Source organism: Anser brachyrhynchus (assembly GCF_964034855.1).
Source record: "Anser brachyrhynchus genome assembly, chromosome: 16".
Taxonomy (NCBI): Eukaryota; Metazoa; Chordata; class Aves; order Anseriformes; family Anatidae; genus Anser; species Anser brachyrhynchus.
Genome location: NC_137734.1, coordinates 7,959,447 through 7,981,409, shown reverse-complemented (window position 1 = coordinate 7,981,409; position 21,963 = coordinate 7,959,447). Strand labels below are relative to the sequence as shown.

The 21,963-nt window shown below is 39.9% G+C and overlaps 1 long non-coding RNA gene across 1 annotated transcript in view; it reads right to left on the bottom strand.

The window, feature by feature from the left end:
• The window catches only part of LOC308178838, a 53,529-nt gene extending 31,574 nt beyond the window's left edge, over positions 1-21,955 (bottom strand). Inside the window, exon 1 of the long non-coding RNA XR_013939998.1 lies at positions 412-21,955. This is a non-coding gene — a long non-coding RNA (uncharacterized lncRNA). The remainder of the gene's footprint in view (positions 1-411) is intronic.
• Between the last annotated feature and the right edge of the window lie 8 nt (positions 21,956-21,963).

Genomic DNA, 21,963 nt, shown 5'->3' with positions numbered 1-21,963 from the left:
AAGTTTCCTATTTTCTCAATTAATGGAGATTTACACATAACATGGCAAAGCTCCTTTTGTAGCTGGTGTGCGTGTGACTTAGTCACATGAGTAGTCTAAGCGTAAAATCCCCCCCTCAATTGTCATGTACAAACAAAGGAAAAATCCATTTAGTTGAGAAGGGGGGAAAAAAAAAAAAAACTTCAGCCCAGGTTGTTTTCTTTTGAATCATGTCAAGAAAAGGGTTGTTATGGAAGAAAGCCCAGGCAACAGTCATCCTTATCTAAGGACCCTAAAATAAATAAGGTGAGATCATCCGAATAAGTTATTAACACATAAACTATGCTGAGTACAAGCACTGTGACCCACGGTCATCTTTAGTGCAGTATAGTGACTACAAAAGGGATATAAAATGTATGGAACATTTTTCACCTTTTAGCTCATGCAGTGGTAAATTGTCTCATACTGCTGATACATTGCTATTTGTCATGAGTGATCTAGAAATGAAAGGAACAAACACAAAACAAATCACTGAAACATTTCACACCTCATCATCAAATTCATGCTCAGAAACACTGTGGAGAACTCTTTTGTTGTATGCTGCTGATAATCATGAGGAGGAAATCAGCCCATATATTTTCTATTAGAGGAACCAAAATGTGCTTTCTGTGGATAAATCTATAGCATAGATAAGCTATAGATTTATGAAGTCAGTATTTTTTTTCAGCAACAAAGCCAATACTGATATATTGGTACTAATATTTGACATCTTTTCTAGCAGCTTTCATCTAACAAACTTTACAAAGTATTGCATGTGAGAAAACAAACAAACAAACAAACATGTGAAATGAATATAAAAATGAATATAATTAAATCTACCTACATGAGAAAACTGAAACATTGAGACAGTTTCTGTACATTTTGCAGGACAACAAGCAGTACACTAGAATTTTTTCCTCTGCTATTTGCATCTGATAAATAGTTTATTTTACCATCTATTTAACATGCTTTTCTTTTGTCATTCAGTGACAGCCTGGTTGGCGTCCAGGACAGACACACAGTATTTACACCAAGATCAGATAAGCACCAGGCTCACTTACTGCAATCCAGAAGCCAGACTGGTCGCATTTAGAATAAGAATTTCCTGTAGTGTTACTATTCAAATTCAGAAACAGAGAAATGAAGCTGTCTGAAAAGCATGTTGGTATTGCATTAAAATCGGCAGTACTTGGAAATTTCCCATCGAAGATTCCCATCAGGGATGAAACCAGGCACCCTTTTCTACCCAAAATGATTAATTAGCAGCACTGTTAAAATAGCATCTGAGGTCTGGTTGGTGGTCAGAGAGGAGGTCGCAGTTTGGAGCACCCCCCTGTAGCCTGACATTGCCTATAAGGACATTGGTTAAGGATGCACATGTGTTTTTTGCTGAATTTTCAGGTGGATCTTTCCCACAGTCTTATTTTCTGTATGTCATGAGGATAGCTGTACTAGGACAATAAAACCAGTACAATTGTATGCACATGTATGTGCATGTAACCAGCAAATATATGCACGCTGACCTAAGCCTCCAGGCAGACCCTGCCTGGGCTGGACAGAAGCTTCTTGTTCTTAGGAGCAATGTAGTTGCTTCATTTTTGGAAGTGAGAAAACAAACTCATTTTCACAGCAACAAAGAGGAAAAACTGATACTTACTGTATTTGAAGAAATGTGTTTTGTGTAAATGTTTTTACCCCATCTTCCCATCCACCTCCCCTACTTCTGGCATAAACTGTTGCATTCCTTTAAGATTTATGAAAGATTATTAGAGTGAGAAGTGAATGTCTCAGCAAATGACTAACTGACCTTCCACCTATGATCATGACCCTCAACCAGACGAGCCTTTTGAAGAAATATTTTGGATTCAGCTAGGAAATAGCAGCGTAATTGAAACAAACTTGGTGGGGCTGTTCAGTGCTCTGGAAGGACAATGCTATGGTTAGGAAACCTTTCCTACTGCTTTGTCCTCAGGAGTTAAGTTGACGGTCGATTTTTCCACATACAAGAAAAGACACAAGGAATGTTTCAGACTTTAGTGGTAACAAAAATTTAGTAATTTGTTTTTAAAAAATATTTCATGTTGAGAAAATAGCTTTCATGAAATCTTTAAATCAGCCACAAATTAAAAGTCCTTTTTAAAAATTGGCTTACATTGTGTATCTATCCATATTTCTGAACAGGGAACAATGGGGGTCTAAGGGTTTATTTTTTAGTCTCACAAGAGATATCCAAGCATTCAGATAAACAAGTGATGCCTGTATTATAGACCTTTACATAGTAAGAGAAAAAGAGGTAGGAACAGCAATGACGAGATGCTGCAGCACTAAGGAGAGAAACTGAACTTGTATACTAAATAAATTACAGCACTTCAAAATTCTTAAGTCTCTGAATCAAAGGGCCCAAATAATTTGTAAATATGAATGAAGTTTTCTATTACCTCTGTGAACCAAAGCAGGATTTGCTTGACATGTAATCTTTGTTCACTCTTTCAGTGATACTACAGATGTGGTCAGAAGTTATCTACACAGACATACATTTCAGCCAGATTGAAGCTACTATGCAGGGCTACATTTTGCTGCCACAATTGGGAAATATCTCTAGGGGAAAAGGCTTGAATGCTGAACAGCATCTAAGTAATATCTTTGTGTTCTGAGTTTAAAACAATGATGTTAACTAAAAAACAAAACCAAAACCAAAAACACACACACACACACACACAAAAAAAAAACAAAACAGAAGAATCTCAAAGGCTGATTTCATAAATAGTTTGACTTAGGCAAGAAAATCTGAAGTGAAGAAAATGCTCAGTTTAAGACACAATGACCCTTCAGACTATCACTAATTAAGCCAATATACAAACTGGAACTCAGCCCATTCCCCCAGGGCAGAGGCAGCAGCTTGCATCATCGAAGTTTTGAAGAAAGAAATTTTGAAAAATGCAGATGGGAATGATGTGCACAGACCTCAATGGGGATGGACATTCTTGACCTTCCTAGGCTTTTTTTCTTTTTCTTTTAATTTTTAATTCTCTAAGTACTTCATTTCTGATTTGCCTTCAATATTATTGCCTAAAGTGGGCTAATTTAAAAATTCTAGACGTGCTCTCTTTTTGCATGTTTTAAACTACGGGGGGAAAACTACAAAAAATAACAATTTTTCACAAACAGCAATAAGATACAGCTATAGTGCAAGGTCTAGTTAGACATTTTGGTCATATGACCTTCATCTTTGCAAGAATCTATTGTTACATTCCATTTATTTTTGTCAATATTGACATCTGACCATGGACACAAAATGATCTTTTTTTTCTTGCCTATACTATCCTGTCCAACTTTGCATTAAGAAAGCAATTGAAAAGCCTAATGCATGGAAAGTGAATCTTTTGTATTCACTATAATGCCCAATTTTTTCTTTGGAGTTACCAAAGCTGTCCAAACAAGAGCTAGATTTTCCCTTTCAGGAGAGAATAATGGAAACTTTAAATGAAATCAGAAGGTTACTTGACCTGTTAGAAACTCTGAGGTAAAACTGATGTGAAATTATAATGTAAAGCCATGTGAAGATGTTATATAAACTGCAGTGCATTATGCAATCTCATATTTTCAACAGAGCTAAAAAGGAAAAAAAAAAACAACAAAAACTTGGGAACTTGGAATGATTGTACCAGGTGCTAAACTATCGTATTTTCTGCTGTTGCTTGGATGGGAATCTGAATATGATTTTATTTCAATTTACTCACAATGAAAGATTGATTACAAACGATCAATCTGTTAAAAGGTCTTTCAAATAGCTATGAACAATATGTCTGCTTGCAACTGAGTTTCACCCAGCACTTTGCAAGATGATTCCTGAGTGTATTCTGCTCACCTCAACACACATCCCCCCCAAAGCAAATCTTGGACTTCTGAACCCCAACAGCAATTTTACATGCATCAGGCCCTAAATGTGGCATGTTGGTTTGGACATTCAGAGTCCAGCTATTGCATCGACAGAGAAAGACTATCAGAAAGCAGTGATTCCACCTAATACAATACAGTCCCTCCTTGCAGACATCTTCCCAACCTTTTGGTTGAATACAGTGAAACAGAGAGAGGAAAAAAAAACAAAAACTGATTTTTCACCCGCTTTAGCAAATTTAAACCTCTAACACTGAACATGAAATGGAGGTTAATTCATTACTTTAGCTCCAGTGTAAGTTGAGTGTGCTAAATAAAACTCTATATCAGTGACCAAATCCTGGGAGTGAATAAGAAGGAGCAGCACTTCCTTAAATCTTCTCCTTGCCCCCTTACGCCTGTGATAGGCAACCACAAAGAAAGGAGGAGGAGTTTTCTTGCACTGTCTGTGGCTTATTAGGAGGTGGGGAAGAAAAAGAAAAAAAAAAGTGTGTTTGCAACCAATTTATCAGTAAAACAATTTAACATCACCTTGTCTGTGTGCTGTGCTCATTCAGCAAGGCAGAGTCAGGGGCACCCAAGGCACTGCTTGTACTCAGCAGAGCTGGAGAAGGGATCACCCTGTTTCAGATCACTCCAAGTCCAGACCTAAACTCCAACCTATGCCATGATTACAGAGCTGCATAGTTCCGCATCCAATTAAATATGTGTTTCCTTTTGTTTTAAAGAGAAAACACAATCCGTTTTGAAGATGACAAATAATACCTGAATATGTTGCATACATATGCGTACATTCATTGCAATCTCATACATTTCCCAGTATCATACAAACAAGAACACAAGTCTCTTAATCTGCCTTTCACCTAAATGAATAAATATTCTGTATAGTTAAAGTGGGTGTAACACATCTTTTGATATAGGCATGAAAGACTTTGAATACTTTCAGAACGTTCTGTTAAAGCTAATTTATATATATATATATATAAACGTTTCAACAAAGGTACTTTAACTTTTTTTTTTTTAATATAAATTATGGTGATTTTTTTTAATTGCACAAGCATTAAGAAAATGGCTAAAATTGTCACTGCTTAGAAGAGTGTTTGCCCTTTAAGCTGAGTGCCTTTTCTTCTTTCTACATGCATTTCGCCACCATTTCTTTCTGATGAAAGTGTTTTCTCTCCCAGTTCTGTGCATTAGGTTGACAATGCACAGGATTGCCAGACAGTTTTGTCGCTTATGCCATAGACTTTACTATTCCTTTGAACCTTGCTTGGCGTAAAAGAAGTTTTTCTTAATAAGTAGTTGTTCATCCTTTGATATGCACATCTGGATGTGCCTCTTATCTGCAACATGGTAATGCTGCTTCCTGAAGATAATGATAAAAGAACAACTGCAAATAACAAAAAAAGAAAAGCCCAAAATGCCTTAAGATTTCTTTTTAAATAATTGATGGGGTGATGGGTGTGGAGAAAAGGGGAAACCTCTGTCCCCTCACTTCTTTGGCTTTTTATAAGGAAAACCAAAACAGCAAAAACAAACAAACAAACAAAACCATATAACCAGAACTCACAACGGAAAGAGCTGAAAGGTTTACATATAGAAATCAATGGAATGAGAAATATGATAATAAAAAATGTATTTGAAAAGTCTTACGTAGCTCATTTGGCTCTCAGTTTGCTACCTATAATACATTATAACATCATTATGAATAATAATTAATTCAAAAGCTTTTTCTCAGCGCAGCTGATAACTGATGAAGGAAATAAATCCCAAAACCTTTATGTGGGACAGAGATCTTCCAGTGTATGCTGCTATGCTGTGTTTTGCAGTGTGGAATTTGCAGTATTTTCCTTAACTTTTAAAGAAAAACTGCTTATCATTGCTTAACTGCACCTCCACCAATTCTCCAATCAGCTCCTAATCTCTGGGTTTCTTCATCTATTTTCATCACTGGGAGTTGAGGAAAATGGCTGGCAGGGGCAGGATCAATCCCACAGCACACAATACACTGCTGAAATGCATGATCTGAGGCCCCAGTGCTTTCCTGCATAAGGTGTGATTTGCTTTTTTACTGACCACCTAAAATGAAGTGCTCAAATACCAGAAACTTAAAAGTTTCCAGCTCCCAAAGTTATGCCCAAATGAAAGAAATCTCGGCTTTCCCTCTGACATACATCTGAAGCCATTCCCTTATCTTTGTGAATACTTCACAGCTGTTTTTCCCCATGACAAATCAGGAAATAGTGAGTCAAACTTTTTGGTCAATGCAGTCATTCGGTCGGTCTGCTGCATATCCCAATCTTGCCACGAATAAAAGTTGAGGAGCAGAAACCCTGCTCTGTGCAACACTGTGCTGCAGCCGAAGGGCTGCGAACAGGGGTGCCACGCCAAGCACTGAATGCACCCGAGATTGTGGCGCTGGACCCTTCTTAGCCTTACAGATAACATTCATGAATTGATCCCTCATTAGTATGCAGCAGGCATGGGAAAATGATAAACTCCTATTAACACTGTCATGGCAACTGAAAAAATGGCTGCTTTGGAAGAACAAGGTCCACAACAGAAGAAAAGCAAAGGCCTCTTTCCTTTCTTCTGTTTGACATCTGTTGTTTAACATACAAAATTGTATTATAGTGACACACACTAGCGCAGGCATAGTTAAAGGTTGGTCAGTGATTGTTATCATTATCAGCTCCTATTTTCAGGGCTTACATGGCTCATCTCTGAAATCTCGCTCTGGGCTGCAAGCTGTCATACAGGATTTCAGCCCAGAAGCAAAATTTATTGTACAGATTTTGACTGGATTACGCCTGAGCAGAGAAAGAAAGAAAAGTTGCCCTTAATTAATTCTCCTTTGTCACAAAACCTCAGAAAACATACTGTACATTTCTTTTATAGCAAGTTAATTTAAATACACATCCTAAGAAACTTAGAAGTCCAAGAGTCATTTAAAAAAATCGCTAATTTTTAGGGAAACTTAGGTACCTAAGTCAGCTCTACCTATTGTATTTGCTCATTGTTAAAACACTGTTACTGTGTAATATATGTATTAATATATGTATTAGGTATGAATTAAGGGCTTTTGCTTTTTTTTTTTCTTTCCATAATTTACTGATTTTACTTCTAGAATAAACGGTTTGTTCCATTTCTTACTGAGCTCGCAGTTCACAATGTGAGTTTTTACCACATATATGTACAACCTTGTGTTGTACCTGACTTTGTCATTCTGGTGACCTTGGGGTTCAATTTTCTTGTTTTCAAACTGAGGGCAATTTCCTCCAGTTATAAAATATTTCATCTGTCGTTCCATGAAGCAAAATAAGTGCTAATCATTGTCACGGACTAGGAATTGGTTGGTCAGAGATTCAAAAGGCTAATAATTAGTCTCCCTACCTCGTTAACGGAATCAAAAGGATGGAAATCCATACATGAAACAGCTCCCAGAGGCGCCTGGGCACCGGGGCGCTGTGCTCAGGGGTGGCCTTCACCAAGGAGGGTCCCGCTCCCAGGGACGGATCCTGCCCTGCTCTGCCCACTCCAGAAGCAAATTTAACTCCTTCAAGTTGGAAGGAAAACAAACAGACAAACAAGAAAAACCTTTCTCCTAAAACCATCTTCCTCCATTTTAGTGAGTTAACTGTCTCCTTGGAGAGCCACTGTGTATTAATTACATATTCATTTAATTATTAATTTTGTATTAATGTTAAGCTAGCATTGCTTGGCCCAATCCCTGATCTGATCTGCAGTCTGGACACCCTACGGTCCCCTCTTCCCAAGGCTGGGGAGCCGCTGGTCACCCCCGCATAGGTGAGATGGTCCCACAGGGCCTCTCCTCACAGATACACTGCGACCGCTTTCCGTGGCCGCTACTGTCACGTGAAACTGTGCTCAGGGCCTATTTACTAAAAAATACATAATTAAAGACACGACTACCATGATCTTTGGTATTCTGATCTCTGGGCCAGGGGTTACTGCTCCCCACGTTATCTAGAAACCCGAACGAACCGCTACGTGCTCAGTCACTGTCGCACACTTCTCGGCCAGCTGCGGCCATCACATCTGCTCCCAGCCTGCACTCATGAGGTGCCTGCGCTGGGATAACAGTCCTCTGCTTTAGCCTATCAGCTGCACATTCATGGGATTAATTCTTCTGCCAGTGCTTTACACTCACGTATTATGGGTTGAGATGCTGCTAAAGATGCGACACAAAGAAACAAAAGCATTGGATCTATCTGCACTGAGGATCTGGTTTAGATTTCATCCATGTCTCATCTTCGTGGCCATAGACCTGAGGCAGGAAGTTCTCATTGACACAGAGACCCTTCTTGTGGACTCCTGTCCATGTTTCAGAAGATCCATAGTCTTTTAAATGCAGGCTTCTCCCCTGCTAATCACACACTTAAATCTTTCCCAGGTTGCCCTCACCACTCTTAGCTGTGCCAAGACCTCAGGATTTTTTGGAATCAGGACACCTTTTGTATCCGACAGACTGCTGTGGGACACTGCATCAGACAAGACTATGATGTCTTTAGCAGGCTTCCACTCAAACTGCAAATGATTTACATTCTTAAACAACTGCATCTCTGTTATCTCCTGAAGACAACTCTGGAAAAAAAAAAAAGTTTTGCTAATTATAAAATTGTGTGAGATAAATCACCTTGTATCTGTGAAATCTGGTGAAGTGATTAGCATGCCAAGGAGTAGCATATGCCCGAATACCATCTGCATCTTTCAGAGGTGTGTAAGAAATGCATTTTTTTTCTGTGCACCTGCATCTATTAATTGCTTTCCCACAAGAACTCCTTCTCCTTAAGACTGGAGCTGCGCTGGGTGCAGATAAATGCACACAGAGGTGATCTAATTTAATGTCCTCTTATTAACAGCCTTCCTCCATGGCAACATATTAACTGTGACAATAAGGACACCTGAGTATACATGTATTCTGTGTAGTCTCTTTATAGGCAAAAGCATGTCAAGCTTATTAAATGAAGCAAAAAGAGAATTTTGAAACATCTTTCAAGCAGTTTGTTGTGGGTTACTTGATCAGAGCAATATCTCAAGCAGAAGACATGAGCTTGTACATGGTTGTAAGCAAAACCTAAACACAGGGCTAGGATTTTGGCCTTTTATAGCTGCAGTGGGATCTTCATTATCCCGGCAAAAAGCTCAAACAAAGGGGCAGACGTGCTGCCTCCTGTGTACATGGTTGAGGGTAGGAGGAGGCAGTGATCTCCAGACCAAGGGCCAGGGACAGAGGTGTGAACCCAGCTCTGCCATCCTCCTATTACTCTCACCCTGTTGTGAACTACAATGCTGGGCCATTTAAATGCTAATATTATTTAGCATGAAACAATCATTCAGGTTGGAGTCCCGGATTTTCTGAGGCGGGACGGAAAAAGGAAACTTTGAAAACATTGCTTTCCTGTTCCCCGGGACAGCTCCTCACTCAGATCTGGTTTGGAAAGGACAGGCTGACACATCAACCCCTGTTGATACATGGGGTTTGGTTTTTAGTTCTCTAAAGCTCCAGCTAGATCTTTGTTAAATATAGACAAGTTTTGTTTTTACCTATTTTTCTATCATTTTTCTGAGAGCAGTTTTGCAGGTTTTCTTTGTGTCAGAACCCACAACACTCCTACAGTCACTTCATTATTTTTCAGGGGAAATTTGGAAATTGAAAACTGTCACAAATGTTTAAAGCGCAAGCCCTGAGCTGAATTCCTTTGTGTTACCCAATTTGTGAAGGAGAGAGGAAGAAGGAAGGTCACAAAACTTGTTTTCGTGTCTGACCATTTCCTAGATAGTAATTTCTTTACAGCTCTTGCATTGAATGTTAAATATCACACCACACACACAAACAGAACAACGACAACAAAAATATGAAAACCACCAACTGTTATTGTTTAGCTCCTGGTGGTTGTTTCAGGCAGAAAACAATCAACACTGAAAGAAATCATCACTGACATTAAAAACAGTATCTGCATAGAAATGCTGCACTCAGTTTGTACCATTGGAGCTGAGAAAGATAATGCACAGAAGGGACACCAAATCTCTTACTGTCCAGAGAAAAGGACAAAACCAGAAGCTGTAGAGGTGGCTGGACAGGAAAACCAAGTCAGATGAAGAGCTGAACAAAGCCCACAACTTCCTTCTCGCAACACTGACATCCGGGATTTAGAAATTCCTCTCCCAAAGACATTAAATTCCCTTCAGCCTCCAAAAAAAGAAATCCTGAATACATAACTAGGGTGCCTTAGTCTTAAGTAGTCACTGAATGAACGAGATGCTGCTCTGCTGGCTGCTCTGCTGGCCACCCTCCCAGTAGAAACAACTCTCCTGTTTTCTAGGAAGGGGGAAAGAGATTTAGAGAGATCTGCTCTGAGCTGGAGACCTTCATCCTGGCTCCCAGCTGGGTGGGAAGGAACCAGGAGTCCCAGTTGCCCTGGTCCCAGTACAGCTGGCCTGTACAGCTACAGATGTTCAATGCCAAGACTCACAGACTGGTCGTCCAAAAATAATACGGACCTCAGCAGAGAAAGGGAAATAGAAATGAAGTGGAAATTTCTCTCCCCTATCCCCCCTTATGGTTTTCTGTAGTTTGAATTAAAGCAACGTTTTGCAACTCCCCTTCTCCATCCTCATTTACTGGTCTGGGAAATGTCTATGCAATTTGGGAGTGAAACTGCCAGCCTGCCCTGGAGGTCTGAAAACTCAGAGAGCTGTCCCAAAGCCCTTTGAAGAAGATCTGTCTTTGCTGTCATGCTTTCATAATTTCAGTGAGCTCTGGTTGAGCTCTGGTGAAGCCCAGGTATAAACCACTTTCATATTTACATGCGCTCTGAAACTTGATGAGAGAATGCTACTTGGTCTGGATCTAAAACGTGTTATTAAACTTAAATAAAACAAAAAAGCAACCATTTGTTTTCAAATGAGATTTTCTGGCCCAATTCTGCAGACTCAGGAGGTTGAGAGATTTGGGAAAAACACACTTATCTACAGTGGATACAAGCCCTGAGCTTGTGAAGACTCATATGCCACTAGTTCCCATGCATTTTTGTTTTTGAATTACACAACATTTCCTCTAAAGAGTTAGCGAAGGAGACGGTACCCCAATGATTTCTTGGAGCCAACAGAAGCAATAGAAGTTGTGCGTTTTCAACGATGTGCTAATCTTCTGAAATACACTAATATGTATAGAAAAACTAACTCTATTCCTTCAGAAGATAATTTGTGACATCTAGCCTATGTGAGAGTGGGAACAGAGCTGTGTGCTGCTGATAATTTTCTTACAGAGAAATAAACTAAGTGCATTTTGAAGTTAAATTACTGTATTGGGAACTTATCCAGTACTGACATTACCTTACAGCATTACAAAAATTAACAGAAGAACTTCCTTTACAGAGTTTGTACTCTGAGAAGCAGCCACACAACGAAGCATTTTTGTGCCCTGAAGTTCTGTTTCTTGCACCTGGTTCAGACCTTACAAGAATTATTCTCATTTCAGTAGGTTTCTGTGAATCGCAGTGCCAAATTTCTGCCAAATTTGGGACACAATCCATCTTTTGGAACATATTTTAAATTGTACCTGATTACTCCAGTGTCTAAGATACCGTTTTACTCCTTTTAGCCTTGCAGAATATATGCAGGACAGCTTTTCTCATCTACACAATTGTTCGTGAATTTAGAGTCAACAGGACCACCTCTCTGTTTTGAAGGTTAGATGGAGAATAAAGCAGAACCTCAAATTTGGTGCACAGGAGCAGAGAATAAAATCTATTTGTCCTTTCTCTGTAGCAGGTAAGGCTTGATGGTTTATGTCAATGTCATAAACTGCTGTTTGCCAGGGGCAAACACGGGGGTTTGTTCATAGTTACAACCAGTTTGTGAGCTGAAGACATGCAAGGCAGTAAGCGGACCCTGGGCACAGTTTTCATGACAGTGTCATTGTGCTGGTATATTTAAGCCATAAGAGTCTGTCACGGAAAGCACCTCCTTGTCATGCCAGTTCTACAGGTAGCACCTAAAACGTTTCAGACTTGCTTTCCCAGTGTAAGTTATTATTCCAGAGTGCATCAGCAGAACTGTTTCACAGCCTGTAACTCATCTGTTAATTACATATTACTCCAGAGGAGGTTGGGGTCAGATAATAACCACATTGTGGATTGCAGACATTTGGAAAAAAAAATGGCCAGAAACTGATGGCAACGAAAGATGCTAAACTGGCAGCTTAAAGACGGAGCATGCATTATGTACCTAAAACCGACAACAGTCCCTCAGGTCAGTCTGACTTGTCCTGTCCCAGAGAGGTCCTCACCTTACTGAGAAGAAAGCTGTTTAATACTCCATAAACTCCCTAATAAAATTGTCAATAACAGCAACAATAAAAATGTTACACAGCAGTTAGTGTGAGACTACCATTGTCTTAGAGTAGACCATTAAATAGTAAGAAAATGAGAATGGCTTTCAGGGATTGCTGCATGTCCAGAGCAAACTCAAAGAGACCTAATAATGTCAGCAAGTTCCTATCTACAGTTATTCCTCTATGAATGCCTTGTTTTGGGAAAGGGGTTATAGTGATTTTTTCATTTGACAAGACAGAAACAGTGCTCAGAAAGGCACCTGGTCCCTAGAGGCCGGTGGCTTTTCTCAGAAAGATGTCATAAGATGTCTTAAAGAAACCAAAATATTTTCTAGCCCTCAGCCTAACCCTGTCACCAAGGAGGCTGCAGTGTACCACCTGAGGAAGTCCTCTTCTTATCCCCTCCCACCTCTTTAGCCAGACCGCTGGAGATGGTATTGAAAGGAAAAGAAAATTCTTAATCTAGTAGGTCTTCTCCCTCTCTACTTTTTCTAGTTTCACAAAATTTAACACAACACTTGAAAATGCATTCCAAGCAATCACATCACGATTCAAGGTTCTGGATTTAAATCATAAGAAATGAAGAGAAACAAACCCCAAATAACACTCCATATCCTGCTTTACAGCCATTAGAATCCATTAAAAATTGCCAGAAACATGCCAGAATTTCATGTAGTTCCTCATTATCCTGTGGAGTTTATCATATATGTTTCCTTTGTATATCCCTTGTCACCTACTAGCTGAAAATCTTTTAAAAATCAAAGCCCACCGTTGTGGGAAGAGGCTGTAAGGTCTTCCTTACAGCACAGACAAAACACCAGGTCCAGTCTCACAGAAACCAGAGTGGCCCTGCTGCAAAAATCAGGGGAAACATTTCTGTGCATGAGTCATTTTAAAGCACATGAGGAATTTAAGGAGCCTTAGGTCAGTTGAATAATCTGAGAGGATACCACAAATTCATTTAACCCATGACAGAGTAATTCACATCACATCATAAAAACTGAAGAGGACCAAAACCACCCTGTTGAATTCACTGATTTCGCCACTGAAGATTTTCCCTCCCTTCATATTAATAGAGACCTTGAAGTCTGTAATGGCTGTGATAAGATATGTGGTTACATTGATGTAAATGTACTTTTTCTTATCAATATGCAAACAGGACCCTAATCTATTTATCTCCTTCACATTTTATTCGGGAATGGGGGCAAGGAGGGTTGTCTTTGAAGGCTGCTTTCAAACTTTGATATCTAATGAAACTAAGTTGACTTCTAAAGCAAATAATAATTATGTGCAAAGAGTATTGTTTTATTATTTCCATAGTATTTTCCAGGCTTCATCAAACAAGTTTTGAAACAGGCTGGAGCTATACACAGGATTTACCTTTTGCAGAGGGTGTTTGAGTAGGTCAGCCATTACAAACACCCTTGCCAAATTAAGGCCCAGCAATTCACAGATGTTCCTTGGGAGACCTAATGTATGAGACTAAGCAGGATAATAGTCTTTAATTTTCAAGGGGAAAAGTCACTCTGGAAGATGCATGCTAGGAGGGCTAATGCCAGGGAGCCAATGACATTCAGACAGTTGCTATCAATTCATTTCAAGAAAAGTTCAGAGGTTTTGATTGCAGGACGCAATTATCTGGGCAATAACAGCTCCTCACTGCCAGCCACCCTTCCCTTCTTGTGTGAAACTCAGTTGTGTCCCATGTATGGCTGTAAATCCTCAGCACGGGGATAGCTTTACAAATATACACTCCTGAGAAGGTTGAAAAAGAAGCTAAATAGAACAGGTAAAGATTATGAACACATTTTTCTTTTGCCATCCATTCTCTATAGGGGATGGTAGCAAAGGACCACGCTGCAAGTACGACATTTCGTTTGCTTCACAGTGGTGACAGCAGTGGGATGGTGCATGTATGCATTCTCCTGCTGAGTATGAGAACAAGAGTGTTCTCACCAGGAACCAGAATAATAAAAAAAAAAACTTCAATGTAATGACCTGGGGATTCCAAGTTATATTATTTAAATCATTTTCGCTATGCTGAAACTCAATCAAAGATCAATATACTGAAAGCATTTGGTAGTTCTTTGTCATGTGAGGCAATCACAGCAAACTTTTAGGTGGTTCCTCTCCTTCATTTGGATTTGTTATTATTTTACCCCATTTTTCATTCATACTTTGCAGGTGTGGACAGTAAAGAGTCTGTAAACAGGGAGAAAAATTCTTAGGAGAGCATGTCTTGCAGTTGCTATTAGCAGAATTAAATATGGATATTATAGAAATTGAATATTTGCAGTAAATTCACAGAATCACAGAATTGTAGGGGTTGGAAGGGACCTCGAAAGATCATCGGGTCCAACCCCCCTGCCAAAGCAGGTTCCTTAGAGCAGGCATGATTCTGTGATTCTGTGACACCTGCCAACAAGTGCATCTTACACATACCGATCTTGACAAAATGAATGTTTTCTCACCCTGCTATATTTTCACAGAGGCAAATGCAGTTTTGCAATGTGCAGTGCTGCTGAGATATTAAGCTGTGCAGGACATGAAGGCCAACAAAAGTTTCCAAAATACTGTACACAGGGGGAAGGTTTAATGGGTGAACAGCCTGGCCGCAGGGGGAGGACACCCCGGGCTCCGGCGTGCTCTCTGGATGGCTCTCAGCCTTGGCCTCTCATACACATCCAGGGAATCCTTGTAGCTGCCACAGCTTCCACAATTAAAAGTTTATTTTCTGTGCATTTATAAAAGGCTTGACAGGCTGCAAAGGGTACATAGAGCCCACTGTTGTGGGACTCTGCCCTAGAGTCCGTGTTTGTCTTCTGTGGACCCCAGGAGTGGCAGGATACTGGTGAGAGCAGGGTGCTTCTTTTTCAACACTGGTATCTCCTTCATGATAGCAGCTGTGCTACTCAAAAAATATTCACATATCTGCTTTGATTAATACTAAGAGAACATTACATGTGTAATTAGTTGCCATACATGGTGTTCAAATGGGACATTTGTTTTATACTGTGCAATCCCTAGCTCACTGGAGCACCAGATCTCTTTGGTATTATAGACCACTGGTCTTGCACAAATACAGATGTGAATGTTACTGCTTTCCACCGAGAAATTATTTTTGAGCATAATGCTTAAGAGTGTTTACAGTTAAAATACTAACAACACATTTAGAGGTACACATTTCAATACAGTATATGGGAAACACCTGGCCTCAGAAACATTCGGGTAAAAATTGCTGTCAACCTTCTGTTTGTCAAAAGGGTATATTTATCCTCTGACTTTTTGTCATGACCTCTGCATTCTGAAATGAATTAAAGGTTTATGTGCAGGAATGCAGAGAGCAGGAAATCAGGAAATAGCATGGGAAATGGCTTTCCTGTCCCATTTCACTGCTTTACGTACTGTAACGTCATCGAGTGCAGAGATTCTGTCAGTTTATGTTGGCATACTTGATTTGGGGTGTGCATGTCATATCTCTTTGTTCTCCGCTGCTGTATTACTAAGATGATCTATTAAAAGACATAGTGTTGATTTAATTTCAGTACAAGACAGCAAGAGACATGTTCAGTTTTCAACAGGGATTCGTTTATGTGGTTAACTGAAAAACTAGACATGTTTGAGCTGGTTAGACACAACTAATGCTCACTTTGAACAATTTGCCCTTGCATACATTTTTAAAAGTAAAAGCGGAAAGATTTAGTCTAGCCAGGAAGCAGATGATTCACCTGGCATTTTCATTTTCACAAACTAATTTTTTCTAAAGGAACATTCAGTTTGGAAGTAGAGTCCATAAACTAAGAGTGCAAGACAAGAATTTGTATTTTGTAAACAATTTTCCATGAGACTTCAATGCTTTTAAGCACTAGCACAAAGAACCAGGTGGGCAAAGTGCATGACCCATTTGGTGCTTAACAATCTTATTGAAATGCATTGAGATACTGAGATTGGTGAAATTGCTGGCTCTGGCTCCGCATGCGAGAAACTATAAGTTGCCTGAACAATTTTAAAATTGCAGCACTGAACTACATGACATACAATAAAATAATTAAAAAAAAAGAAGAAATAAATCAAGTTTTCCAGATACCTTACATAAAACTTATCACCAGTAAGTATTACCAGTATTCGGTAACTGCTTTTATGGAGTTAGTAGAAGATGAGATCTCCAAATATCTTAAATATCAAATCTCTTTCACTGGAGTACTTAACTATGAGTCTCAAGATCCAACTTCAAATTAGCTGTACTTTAAAGCTTTGGCTTGGTGGCCTTTTGAATTAAGTGACATCTGTAGAAATCAATGGGAATGGAGAACGCTCTGAAACAGCAGAACTCACTCAGCACTTTATAAGATCAAGTTCTTAAAGAAAGTCCTGAAACCTTTAATTCTTATTGCCTTTTCCATTGAGGTTGACAGGAATGGCCATACGTAGGACTGTAAGAGAGGTTTTACGCTCAGACTTAGCAATACTCCACCTTAGGAAATAGTGCCAAATACCTCCCTTAATAAAGATGATCACAAAACATATGCTAATCTTGTGCTCAGCTGAGTTTTTCCTCTGTTAACACTACCAAGAACAAAATCTCGATCTGCCTAAATCATTCAGCTTTGTCTCCACCCTCCCCAGAATAGTTTTTGCTATTAATTCTGTATAGTCAATACCTGGATGGAAAATCAATTTATGTCAATTTTTAATATTTCGGCTTATATGTAATTTTAAACAAATAAACCAAAAATAAACCAAAATAGATAAAACATGCAGGTTTTCATCCAGCTGTTTAAATAAGGTATTTGGAAGTAGCTTGCTGTTTACAGGAAGCTCCAAAACAGGAATGTATATTTTTATGCAGTAATTAGCAATTGTTTAATATACCAACTGGGAAGGCAAAGAACAGCATAAACACATAATTGTTACCAGGCAGGGCGAAGTAGAGCATTAGGAGATAGCATAAATAGTCAAACGTGACCTCAAAAGGTCAAAAGAGAACTAAACAATTTTGTCACAGCACTTGCTTATTTAAGTCAATGCAAGTCCAATTTCCTCTCTGCTGCTTTGCCTGGTATTTTATACTGTCCAGTATTATTCTTATTTGACAGAGACACACACAGAACTAGTTGTCCTAAGTACATTTACAAGTTGTTTGTGATTATTAAGCAAGAATAATCCAGAGCATTTTGCAAGTCAGAGAAGACTATTTTAAACCCAATGCCACGTAAAACGCTGAACTAAAAATGTCCACGTTATATTAATTTCTAACAATGATTTACTGAGGTCAATGACAATAAAAATACAAGTCAGCTATAGAGGCATTTTGTAACCCAGTTGATTTTTTTTTAACCCCCTTCATGCTGTACAAGATTACCCTGGCACTGAGGAGCAACCAAATTAAAATTAAATTTTAAATTTAATCTCTGAAACAAAGAATTTTCACTAAATCCATTCATGTTTGACCCCCCAAAAAGAATCCTCTATTTCAATACAAGGCTAGGATTTCACTGTGGGGGAGTAGCCCCTATGTATGAACCACATGGAAGACAGGATTATTTGGTTACACTTTAAATCACGTTCATTTTTAGAGCCTGTTCTTCAGAACAAATAGGGTATTCTATCCTCATATTCTTTCTTTTATTATTATTATTTTTTTTAAAGTTTCCTTGGAGTGATTATAAAAATCACTTAAATCCTGAAGGGGAACTATGCCTCAGTGACAAAACAAATTTGCCACAAATCATTTTACAAAAGAACAGCAGGACTTTAGACCAAACTCGGGAACTGTTCCTATTCATCATTCATTTGTTTTGGAAACTCCACCCTCCTCCTGCCATGTTCAATATCTAATTGGCATTCTGACACTTCAGATAACTAAACATCTGCTGCATGGATGCTTCTTAGAAGTCTTTTGTTCTGTAAGTTGGAGTTCAAGGGATACAACTCACCGATACACTGGATTCATGCCATTGTTAGAGCAACTACTCTCTTTGAATGGAGAGAAAACAGTCGAATAAAAGCATTTTGCACAAATACTTCCCCCTACCCTTCTGATAAGCTTCCTAAGGAGTTGGTGTATTAAAATTCAGATGTCAGAGTACTGCTGCTTCTCTGCTATTTCCGCAGTTTGGAAAGTCAGGGTCTTTGCAAACCTCCTGTTAACAGTTGTTGACAAAAGGTTAATTTCCGTTGCAGTGACAAGAGGGTTTCATCACTGAGTAGAACTGAATGCAGATTATTTATTTATTTATTTTTAATACAGTAGGTCAATTAATGTAAGTGAATGAGATGGGTATCTACCGTTCAGGGCTGGTGTAAGACCTTAGCAATAAATGTTTTGAAAGTATTTTGGAACAGAATAGAAAAAGAATTATAGATCTGTGAAACTGTATTATTATTAGATCAAGAAATAAATCCTATATAAAATTTTGGGAGTGAGATTTGCATCTATCTGCTGCTAGAGCTTCTTTAGCCTAAAGGTTTCATTAGATATATATGGTCGGCCAATACTACAAATATATTACCTGTATGACAACAGCTTCCAGAGTTTTCAGATCAGCTTCTGTGTGCTGGGTGCCGTTCAGCCCATGTGAATGAGCATGAGCCACCCATCTTGTGCCCTCACGGAAGGACCAGAGGGGCAAAGGCTGGGAGAGGAGAAGGGCATGAGTTGGTACCTCAGTTACAAAGTGTTCTGGAAAACAGCCAAGGATAAAACCCACATCACCAGGGTCCTCGTTCTGCTTCACCACTGGACTTTTCGCAGCATGGTTACCTATTAATTGCAGCTGAACCTGGCTCTCATCCAGCAGTGATCTCCCTGTTCATAACCACAACAAGGATGTGCCCTTCCCAAGCACAGACTCTTTCTAAAAACAGCCTTTTAAACAACTGAAGGACCTGGGGAAAATAAACCCCAAGACCCAGAAGAGGTGCAGACAGCAGCCATACAGCTCTGTCTCTGGATGTGGAGGGCCGGAGCACAATCCACTGCAGACAGCCTTGTCAGAAGTCGATGGGATGCCTGCCCAGGTGCTACAGCAATGCCCTACCTGGCCAGATTTCCAAGCCTTGCTTGGTGCATTTTTTTGCTCGGCATGGAGGAAGTCTAACACACTGGCATCAAGTTGCTGTAAGCTGTGTGAGGCGGGTTACAGAGGAGGGCACAATGAATGCCCCGAAAAACCCATTGTGCCCACGCTGCTGCATGAAAAAGACTGCTGAATACACTGCATAGGAAACAACTCACGTCATTGTCCTTCTGCACACACAATCACTCAAATGATGCATGTAAATACGAGATTTTATAGGCACATTCACTTTGCAAATCCTTCCCATCTATTCCAAAAGAGCCACATTGTAAACATTAACAGGCTGATCGTAAGCCTGAATTTAGCAGAAAAGCTTCCAGTAACAGATGAGCAGGACTGAATTAGTCAGACTGACTTCTATATTCCAGATACCCCAGTGGCTACCAGCCTGAGATCTTGGCCCTCGAAAGCATTCAAAATGTTTAAAATCTCTTCTGTAACATCTAAATACACCAGCCAACTAGCGGAGGAAGGAGGCAAAACTGTATTAAGTATCTGTCTAGGCAGAGAAACGGATGGAAGAAAACAACATCATAGCTACTTATTTAAATGAATGACTCTGCAGGAGCTGGCACAAATGGAACAGTTCACAAAGAAGTCACATTTAATATTTTCCAGTGGTATTTCTGATGAAGGACTTGCTAGTTATAAAGAGCTAGATGAGGTAGGTGAAAGTGGAAGAGCCATTTGTACCTCTTGATGACAACTATGGCTGAAAGCTATCTTGTTCCTTGTTAAATGTTGATTTATATTTAGTGTGGATGAGTCCCGACTGGCGAGGGTGGAGTTAGTGCATGGCTTTGGGAAATCAGGTTTTAATTCCCCACTTTTCTAAGCAAAATCTTCCTTGATCTTGGCCAAGCAACTTCAAAATTGGACCCTTGATAAATATAGTCTAGGGATGTTGAATGCAAAACATGTTTGCATCAAAGCACAAAATTGACAAATCCATTGCATTTCCCTTTATTTTCACAGGGGATAACCTAGTACATGGCTAGGATAATTAAATCCTCTGCGTAACTTTATTGAAGCCAGCTAGCTGGAAGAGCAACACAGCCCCAGGTCTGCTTGGCCCGTCAGGCAGTGACTGCCACCTCCATGGCCAGGACTAGTGGCAGCTCATTGCCAAGAGATTGCAAAATGAACTACATGAGAAATTACATTTGGGAATTTGGTGCAGTCTGGATCTGGACCAGCATCCATCATTTGAGTAAGCTCATAAAACATGTTGTACGAGATGGGCTTTATTTCTGCTTTCTGGAAAACACACTGTAAAATAGCAAATCCTTTTAATGCCATTTTTGTGTCTGCTTTTGAGATTTGAAACCCTATAGCACCATCAGATACATGTCTCTTCATCTGAAAATTCAAAACTCAAAGCAGGACCACTCTCATTTTTCCCATTTTAGCACACAGAACTGGCTCCAAGAGGAGGCAGTGTTTCACTGAGAAACCTTCACTGACATTTCTGCTTCTCCACAACCTTCTGCCTGGAAGTGTTCTGGCTGATGAGTTTTTCTCATAAAGCAAATGAGAGTCTGACATGGTAAGAATAGGAGCAAGCTGGTGCTCTTTGCGTGCCATGTCTCCAGTTCTGTGCTGCCAGGCTAGTAGGCCCAGGTCTGTGTGGGGATGGCCCAGGTGAAGTACTTCCCAATCAGCTCCCACATGCATGTTTTTTTCCACTGCTTGGCTCAAAGGGCCCCTTGAAGCACGTTTTCCTTTCCTTCATGCCCTCCCCCCCTACCATGCCTGCACTTATGGCCTCTCACAGGCCTGGTTTCTGGACATGGTTGTTGGGGCCTTCTGTCAATCTGTCCAACCCACTTTCTCTTTTCTCCCCCTGCCTTTTTTTTTTTTTTCTTGTAAAAAAGAGAGATGAACATCTATGTCAATGAATCCCTGACCTACATAGGCTGACCCTGAGAACTCAGAGATAATACACCAGAGTAAATGAGGTCAAAAATAGTGAAAAAGGCCCCCATGCGGCTAACGTCCTGGCAAGGTTTTGCTGGGCCACGACTTCCTGAGAGCTGCTTGGCTCGCGGATAAGTTTCAACCTCTCTGTGTCCTTTTAAAGGCCTCTCAGATTCTTTACATAAATTTTTGGCATGTTTTATTGCCAAAAAGGGTAACTTGAGTGAGAGGGCAACAAGGGAAGATTTCCTCATACTGTCATTAGTTCGTCCCTCCGCAATGCCGGCACGCTTGAGCGGATGTGCCAAACTCGCTTGTGCTGAGGACAACGCGACGCCGTGGCCCTGGTGGCTCTGGCACGCCTTGCCTGCTCTGCCGGGTGGACATTCCCAGTGTCCTGCACAAAACCCCCAAATGTGCCCCTCAGAGCCACCTGAACAACCTGGAAGTGTGAATGTCCAGCAAGGGAATGCTCGCTCCTTCTCATTTGGCAAGAGTTGGTTTAAAAAGAGTAAATACACGCATATAGATAAGCATAAAATGTTGGCCCATGCATTTAAGCTGCTCATACCTGGCAACGAGGGTCATATACAAAGCATCCTGAAGCATTTAATTCAAATTGGACAGCCTGCAGCTTTCTCGCATACAAAAAGGAAAAAAATATCAGTTCACAAAAGAGATCTGAGAAGCCTT